This window comes from Macrobrachium nipponense, chromosome 32 (genome assembly GCF_015104395.2).
Source record: "Macrobrachium nipponense isolate FS-2020 chromosome 32, ASM1510439v2, whole genome shotgun sequence".
Taxonomy (NCBI): Eukaryota; Metazoa; Arthropoda; class Malacostraca; order Decapoda; family Palaemonidae; genus Macrobrachium; species Macrobrachium nipponense.
In genome coordinates, this window is record NC_061094.1 from 45,568,650 (window position 1) to 45,578,649 (window position 10,000).

General features: G+C 31.3%; 1 pseudogene; it reads left to right on the forward strand.

Moving 5' to 3' along the window:
- The window catches only part of LOC135207420 (calcitonin gene-related peptide type 1 receptor-like), a 74,238-nt pseudogene that overhangs the window by 5,093 nt on the left and 59,145 nt on the right, over nucleotides 1-10,000 (forward strand).

A 10,000-nucleotide genomic window follows, 5' to 3' on the forward strand; every position in this document is an offset into this window, starting at 1 on the left:
ATATTTAAAGGGAGAAAGTTAATTGAATTTAACTATTTTGGAGGTCAAAATCGCATTTTGAAAATTGAGCGTTTGGGAATTCAAGGGAAACAGCAAGATGGAAGAGAATTCCGAAACTTGTCAGTAGCTTCGTTGAATTTAGCTATTTTGGAGGTCCCAGATTCACGTTTTGAAAATTCCAGGTGTGAAGGCTTTATTTTATGAAGATGGACTTTGATTGACCTAAGCTTAGACATGGCATAATTAATCTTATTTTTCCCGCATCAAAGTCCCTTCCATTCCTGACTTGATCAAGTAAAATATCTGTGAAAATAATCGTTTGAAAAGTGAACTGTTGGTTATAAAAACTTGCAATAAACAATGAAACTTGGGTGAGACAAATACGAAATAAATACACCGAATGCTCTCAGTATCTGTCTAATGCTTCACATTGAATAAAATACAATACTGTGTTGATGAAGAGTCTCACTTGTAATCAGAGAAGGCGGACAAGACTATGACGTCATTCTCGTTTTACCTTTCGAAAGAGCCTCTGAAGAGAATTTATTTCTACGATAAACCTTATTTGAAACCTCTAGAACGTTAATATGTAAAAAAAACGAAACTGACTGTATAAGTTCATTTACGAGTACGTTACGGTAAGATTGGGAAACCAGGGATTTCATGAAATCCCTGAAATTTTCAGGGAAATCGAGAAAGAATTTATTTCTACGATAAACATTTGAAACCTTTAGAGCTTTAATATATAAAAAAAACTAAACTGACTGCATAAGTTCATATACGAGTACGTTATGGTAAGATGTGAAACCAGGAATTTCACGAAATCCCTGAAATTTTCAGGGAATTCGTGAAATCACCAATTCACTTAGGAACATTAGATCCCAGAGGAGCTAGTATTAAACAGGGCGAAACAGTGAAACAATGCTTAGTACTATAGTAGATTCACATCAACCGTGCATTTGTTGTCTAGGCCAGTCACTAACAACGCTCCTGATTGGCTGTTGATAAGTCAATCACAGGGCTGGTCCCCGGCTGGGAACTTTCAGTCTCTCGAGAGAGTTCACATAGGTAGGATCTATGTGCCACCTCTCCTGAGAGATACGTCTTTCAGGAGAGGTGGAACTATATCTGCCTGTGTGAAACTCCCTCGAGAGATTAAGAGGTTTCCAGCCCTGTGATTGGCTTATCAAAACCAATCAGGAGCGTCGTAAGGGATTGGCCTAGACAACAAATACACGGTTTGATGTGAATCTACAATAGTACTAACACTGTTTCACTGTTTCGCCCTGTTTAGTACTAGCTCCTCTGGGATCAAATGTTCTTAAGTGAATTGGTGATCTTACGATTTCCCTGAAAATTTCAGGGATTTCGTGAAATCCCTGGTTTCACAGTCTTCCTGGAACATATGCGCCGAGCACGCACTCACACCATTCAATTAAAAGTCTTCAAATGAGAAGAAATCTGAGTTAAAATCTATGAAAATGACTGATTCCTCAAGGTAGTGGACGACACAATCAATGGTTGCTTTTTCGCAGTTTAGCTTTAGAAACGATTAATTCCCTAGATAATAGGAGCATTTAGGTACGTAAAACTAACAGCTAAACGAAGATGGACAATGAATTTATAATGAAATTTTAAATTTGGAAAGAAATCAAAGCGTTATGACATAGGAAAAGGCGTTCATACCGAAAGGTTACGTACAGATAAAATGAAACCTCCCATCAAAGCAGCAAATGTTCTGCCCTACCAGATCCAGTGAATAAAACCTTCAATCTGAGCCACAATGTTCCCATACTTGAACCCACGCCGCTGGAAAGTGATATCTTGCTCAAAGACCTAATTCAACTGACGAACTAATGATCACATAGGCCTTACCTATATTCATTGAGCGTGTGGAAGAATATTCCACCGAGGTATGTTGCTGAGTAATCGTTACTGTAGTACCACCAGGCAGGCCATATATATATATATATATATATATATATATATATATATATATATATATATATTATATATATTATATATATATATATATATATATGTATATATATATATATAATATATATATATATATATATATATATATATATATATATATATCCATATAATATATATATATATATATATATATATATATATATGTATATATATATATATATATATATATATATATATATTATATATATATATATATATAGATATATATATATATATATATATATATATATATATATATATAAATATATATATATATATATGAGTTATATTTTTCTGAATACACAAGAATGTTATCTATAGGAAAAATTATCCAACGATCTTAAATTACGATCTATAATATATATATATATATATATATATATATATATATAATATATATATATATATATAATATATATATATATATATATATATAATATAATATATATATATATATATATATATATATATATATATATATATATATATAGTATATATCATGGTTCGTAATTTATGATCGTTGGATATTTTCTGCCTATGGATATCTTTCTTGTTGGTATTCAGAAAAATACATATAATCAGACAAGAAACCTTGAATAATAAGCCCGTACATCGATTAAAAGTAAAAGCAATTCTAATATAACCTTCAATTAACAATCAACAAACTCAATCCCAATAAAAAGGATGAAACTCTATGCAAATAAATGGGACCACCCAAAAATCAAACCTACGAGGAAAAATCTCTAATATTCAGTCCGACGGAGTTTTATGTTAGTTTTGGATGCCAGACGCCGGAGGCTCTCTCATTTGACATAACGCTCGGTATCCTAAATCCTGGAAGAGGAGGCTGAATTTAGCGAAGGATAAGAGAGCTACGGAAACCCAGTTTCCAGGAGGGGATATATACTTTCATTCCCTCGAGAGTCGACTCGACGTAGTTAAGCCAACGGTTATAAATCTAGCCTTAGAATATTCCTCTTCGTTTACAAGTGCAGTCTCCCTTCGTGTTTTTCTTCTTTAATTTATCGGCGGGAAAACAAGAGGGATTCGTCTTAATATATATACCTCCTACGCTCCATCCCACCTCTTCTCTCTCTCTCTCTCTGTATCATTTGTACGTCCTCTGTTGTCAAACGGAACGAGAATTATTTGTCTCGAAAGACAAAGGCGGGAAAAGAGAGAAAAAAGTTGAAAACATAAGTCTATAATTGCAAAACATTGACAATTGTTATAACCTTCACTTTCATATCTTCATCTCTCCTTTTGTCAATTTCATTCTGGTGTATAAATAGAGCATAATATGTCACACAGTCAGAAAAATAACGCATACATTATACGAGAATTAGTTCCAAAGGAGAATAGTTCTAAAGTTGAACAATTCTACGGGATTTTGCCGCACAAAAACTGACTTACAGCGAAGGCTTAGAGCAGCAAGATTGTTTTCAGAGAAGGTTCAGGAGATATTAGCTCCCCGTCCTTAGTTCCTGGAAAGCAAGATAAAGCAACATAGTAGTCAGCTGAAAAAAACAAAAAAATGAACGTTGATGCAAAGCAACGAACGGGGAAAGACCATAGAATATGGATGAATGAAAAGACGCCCTGAGCTGGAAGTATAATGATCTGCGCTGGGGCATGCGTCAACAACGACTACTTTCTGATGGCTTGGATAGCACATTCGGTGATTCTAGCAGTTCAGAAAACATCAAAAGCAAGTTATTTTAGCAAATATTGAAGTGGCATGCATCGCTGGACACCTAAGAAAAGTATCAGAATAGTGTAGGTTGTCCAAATAACACTCATTTTGTCGCTGGATGAGTGTCAGCTCTCAGAAAGAAAGGTCTATTATAGCTTAAAGTCTTCACGTGAGTATCAACAAGGAATGTGTCCCTCATTGCCTTACAAGAAGGAAGGAAACATAGGAGGAGGAGGAGGTAGGAGGAGGAAGCAGGGCGAGATGATAAGATAAAGAGAAAGATGGTGAGTAAATTCAGTAGTAAAGAGAAATTGAATTATAGTAACCAATTGTGAATGAAAAATAATAGGAGATCTGACAGAGAAGAAAGAGAATAATAAACGTTATAAGAGCAAAAGCTTTTGTGGATTGAGAAACCACAGTGCAACATCATTTAAAATAGTGATTTTGGTGGATCATATTTCTTAAGATAACGAAGGTTTGTTTTTTCCTATTCAAATCTATCTTTCTTTCTTTTTTTTTGCATATGCTCTCTCTCATATTGAATAGACGTTGAAAATCATAGTATGAATCCTAATGATTGTTGACCTTTGTTCGGAAATTTTTAGTGCTTATCAAAAACAAAAATAATGATAGATAATATTTTTGTATAAGCTGTAACTATACAAAACATTGAACGAGAAATCTAAAATACCTGTCATACAAGAACAAACAAATATGAACTTCAAAATTTTGTTATGGAAACCATTATTAAAAGATTTTAGTATGGAACCCATTATCAAAGATTTTATTATGGAACCGATTATTAAAAGAGTTTATTATGGAACCCACTATTAAAAGGTTTCATTATGGAACCCATTATTATCACGCAAGAACAAACAAATATGAACTTGAAATATTTTATTATGGAACCCATTATTGTAAGTTTATTATGGCACCCATTATTAAAAGATTTTATTAAGGAACTCACTATTAAAAGATTTTACTATTGACCCCATTATTTAAAATTTTATTATGGAACCCATTATTGAAATATTTTATTATGGAACCCATTATTAAAAGAGTTTATTATGTAACCCATTATTAAAAGATTTTATTATGGAACCCATTACTAAAATATTTTTATTATGTAACTCATTATTAAAAGATTTTATTATTAAACCCATTATCAAAAGATTCTATTATGGAACCCATTATTAAAAGAGTTTTATTCTGGAACCCATTAGCAAAAGACTGGATTATGGAACCCATTATTAAAAGATTTTATTACGGAACCCATTATTAAAAGAGTTTTTATTCTGGAACCCATTAGCAACAGATTGGATTATGGAACCCATTACTAAAAGATTTTATTATGGAATTCATAACTAAAAGATTCTATAATGGAACCCATTATAAAAATATCTTATTATGGAACCATAATTAAGAGATATCATTATGGAACCCATTACTAAAGATTTATATGGAACTCTTTAGCAAAAGATTGGACTATGGAACCCATTATTAAAAGAAAAACTCAAGATGAAAGTAAGCTTGCAAATAAAATAGAAAAAAATAGGAAAGAAAATACAGATGGAACCCATTATTGAAAGAAAAACTCAAGCTAAAAGTAAGCTTACAAATAAGATTTAAAAAAAATAGGAAAGATATACAGAGAACGAAAATCTCTCCCAGAAAAAGTTAAAAGCTTCACGCTATAAAGGAAAACAGGAAAGTATGAGAGTGGAATATTATTCAAGTGGAACATAGGCAACTGGCGTTTAGGAAGCTCTTAGCAAAGTCAGTCGCCTCAAAAATTAAAATAAAATTTCTCATATTTCAAGGATTTACTTCCTCTTTAAGAGAGTCTTACTTAATGGCTGCGAGCATTAAGGGATAATGCTTTTGCTTTTGTTAAGCAATTGCATTTTTCTTATGAATTCGCCATTGCTGGAGTTTTGGAAATACCTTGTATGAAAGAATAGCCTGATTAGAAAGATACCCTGAGGGTTTTCTGAAAAATATATTAGATAAAATAAGACAATGGTGGTGAAAATTTAAACGTATGATAAGTTTTAGTTTTTTACCCAAAGGACTAATGATATTATATATGGATATATATTATATATATATATATATAATATATATATATATATATATATATATATAGATAGATAGATATATATATAGATATATATATATATGTATTATATATATATATATATAGTATTATATATCATATAGATATATATAGTATATATATATATATATATAATATATATATATATATATATATATATATATATATATATAGATATATAGATATATATATATATATATATATATATATATATATATATATATATAGATATATATATATATATATATATAGATATATATATATATATATATATATATATCTATATCTATATATATATATATATATATATATATATATATATATATATAAATATATATATGGTAATAGTATATACTATATACATACATGTATGACTGAATCACGAATATATGGAATGCGATGAATATATAAAAAAAAGATAAAATCCAAGGGAAACTATGGGGTCTTCAAGGCCTTTCGATTTCTTGTCCTTTACTTAGCATACTGAAGAAATATGAAAAAACCTGCTTCTTCAGTCTCTAATTAAAGGACAAGAAGTCGAAAGGACTTGCAGAAATCCTAAGTGGAATTTGTCTTTATTTGCATATGCTATACATTCAGATGTTCCAATGACCGTTGCTCTAAAATTTCACCCTCAACCTTTAAAATACTTAACCAAGAAATGAACATGAACTTTTACAAAACTGTTACGTATTAAATATACCCTATGCCTGTTGAGTCATCGAAATGACATCCTAAGTCATATGCTCTTCTAAAATACTAGTTATGTAGGTTGCAAGTATTTCTAGATAAGTGTCTGCGGTTCAGAGAAGTACAGTAATACATAAAACTGTAAACTACTTCGTCAACTGCCTGCAAGCATTTACTGGAAATGTTTGCAGGCAACGTTCCCTTGTGTAGGCGAGGATCACGATAGATATTTCGCTATTTTCTGATATCTTGGAAACTGAAAACATTTCGGCGAAATGCGGAGAGGCTTCTGTGATTTTTTTTCACTATTACGAAATTACTGAAAAGGTACTACCTATATTTTTCCTTTACATTTATGAATTCGCATTTAGAATTCAAAAGAATGTTATTCAATATTTTGCACTCTTATGCTAAATTTGCCAAATTCACTAATAAGAGAATTACAGAAAAAGTGCCAAAAGTATTATTATAATTTTTCTTTTTATCTTCCCCCCACGAAGGAAAATTTTCAAAAGTATATATTTTTTAATTTTTTTTTTCCTCCGAAGGACGCCTCTTCTGCCCAAGGACCTTCGATGGTGTCCTGTTGGAATGATACTCCGGCGGGGGATACGGCCTTCTCCCTCCCTGCCCGTACTTCATTACAGGGTTCGATGACAGAAGTAAGTGATTCTGTGGACGCCCTTTCCTTCAACAGAGAGAGAGAGAGAGAGAGAGAGAGATAGATAGATAGATAGATAGAGAGAGAGAGAGAGAGAGAGAGAGAGATAGATAGATAGATAGATAGAGAGAGAGAGAGAGAGAGAGAGAGAGAGAGAGAGAGAGAGAGAGATCTGATATACTAGTTCATCTAAACTAAAATATTCAAGTAATTCAAAAGTTTTATTTACATGTTGACATTTGATTATCTTATACATTTCGGGATTTAACTACTTTTGTTTTTTATTATTATTATTATTATTATTATTATTATATTATTATTATTATTAGTATTATTTATATCATTATTATTATTATTATTATTATTATTATTATTATTATTATTATTATTATTATTATTATTATTATTTGCAAAAGCTTCTTCTATCAAGTGTATCAAATTCATTTATCAACAGCATCAAAACTCATATGTCAAATTTCTCATTTATTGTTTTTAAATCAATTTTGCATAATGAGGCCACAAAACAACTAATGACGGGTGATTACATCATTTCAGCAGGATAATCAACCGAGAGTTATGCAATAAATAAATTTAAGCGTAATTATGAAATCTTATAAAATGAATATTGCATTTTGAAAACGGCATAGTTCCATGAGTTTGGATTAAAATGAAATTCATATATGCACTCTAAACTCACTCGATATGATAAACTGATTATTTTCCCTTTAAAACGAAATCTGCATGATGAAAATTTCACTACACGAATGAGACCGCAGTTAAAGTCGTTTTCTATGAATGGAATAGAAAAACGAGGAACATTTTATTTAAAGGTGTAATATATTTCATGATTGTACTTAACTGTTCAATCTACTGACGTCAGGAATGGCCCACAAAGTTTGCAACGAAGATGGTTCCTGGTTCAGGCATCCGGAAACCAACCTCACCTGGTCTTAATTACACTACCTGCATTGATCTGGAGGATCTTATGGTAAGATCATAATGACAAGTCTACCTGTGTAACATCTCTCTCTCTCTCTCTCTCTCTTTCTCTCTCTCTCTCTCTCTAGTTAAGACATCTTTCTATGTAACTGTATAAATAAGCAAAATAGACGCACGTTGTGTTGATACAACAATATTTTCAGATCAGAAATTATATTCTTGCATTACTAATGAAAATAATAATCTTATGTAGCTATCTTATAGAGCTGATTATAAATGGAAATGTTATCATACAGGATCAGATATAGGCACTCTTGTATTACTGAATAAAAATAATAATTGTATGTGTAATCATCCTATATCCAACTGACCAGACTTCCTTCAAACAAGCCCTGAGTGAAAATTCACTTTCACTGTCTCCACTAATCTTTATTTAAGTTTAATCCTCTTCAACAATATCTTTGTTCCTTGATTCATCACTATCTTACGAAATACAGAGGTTGTCATTGGTGTAAGCAAGATAGCTTTACCTGTTTATAAACACCAAAGCCAAACGTCAGAGCAAGAAAGGTTTTATAGCTCTTCTGTTACACCCAGAAGCTATAGATAGATCTATATACAGATATAGCATCCCTTATACATACTTTAGTGCGATACTGCAAACCTAAATGAGTCTTTAGCTCACATACGGAATTGTCAATTTTTCTTCACACGTTCCTCGAATTATGTTTATGTCTGCCTTGGTAACCTCGTGATGAAAATTTGTAAAACTTGCATTTTTATAATGTACTTTACACGTTTTTACATTACTGTTTTTCTTTTGCCTTGTTAATTTCGTGATGAAGATTTTATAAATGTATATTTTTATCATTATACTCCCAGATAAGGCAGCTGATCAACAATATCTACCGAGCTGGATATGCAGTTTCGCTGATAGCATTGGTCATCTCCCTCTTCATCTTCTTTTACTTCAGGTAAGGAATTTGGATTCTCTCTCTCTCTCTCTCTCTCTCTCTCTCTCTCTCTCTCTCTCTCTCTTTCCTAGCCCCACACCCTCCATTCCACCCGCTAAAATAACACCCCATCAAAAAATAAATAAATAGAACACAACACACCCGCTAAAATAAATCTCCACCAAAAAAAAAAAAATAAAATAAAAAAAAATAGAACGTATCACAAGTTTCAGAAGCAAGTCCATTTGCATCACGAAGTTTGCAAAAACGCTTTTACAAACATTTTTTACGCTTGAAAGAAAGGCAAGAAGAGGATAAGGACTGGTAATAAAATGTTCTCACCAGATTAAGCATATGAATAGAGTTGTACTTTAAATACAAACACTCTCAGACGTATTTAGGTCTCAAATAGTGACATACACAGTTTTATTGTAATATAGAAATGTGTTCATCGTTGACTTACAACAACGAACAAACATTGGGAGGTTATGATGTTTTTGTTGATTTCTTAAACTGTATTAGCAATATCAACCGTTGATTTTCTGAAAACTTGGAAACTTTCTAAACTAGTCTAGTAACTCAATTTGCATTTTAGATTTTAATACACCAGTAAACTCAATTCGTATAAGATTACAAGTTTTACTGACCACCCTTTGAGTTTCTTATTTTGTTTCATATAGTTTGAATGACAATGGTAATGGGTTTTAAAGGGCAACCATTATCAACCAGTAAATATAGTTTTATTCTGTTTATCATGCTTACTTTATTAAAGGGAAGGACATCGTATATTTTCGAATTAATACCCTGCTTCTACAATAAACTTTTTATCAATTGTTTGGATGGTGGGTGCCATGAGTTCCTTATTCTTAAGGCTTGTGGTCTTGTATGGTAACTGTTTTTATAGTTGGTCATTCTTTCATCAAAACTATTTAGAATGGAATTTTGAGATCAATTATAATAAAAAATAA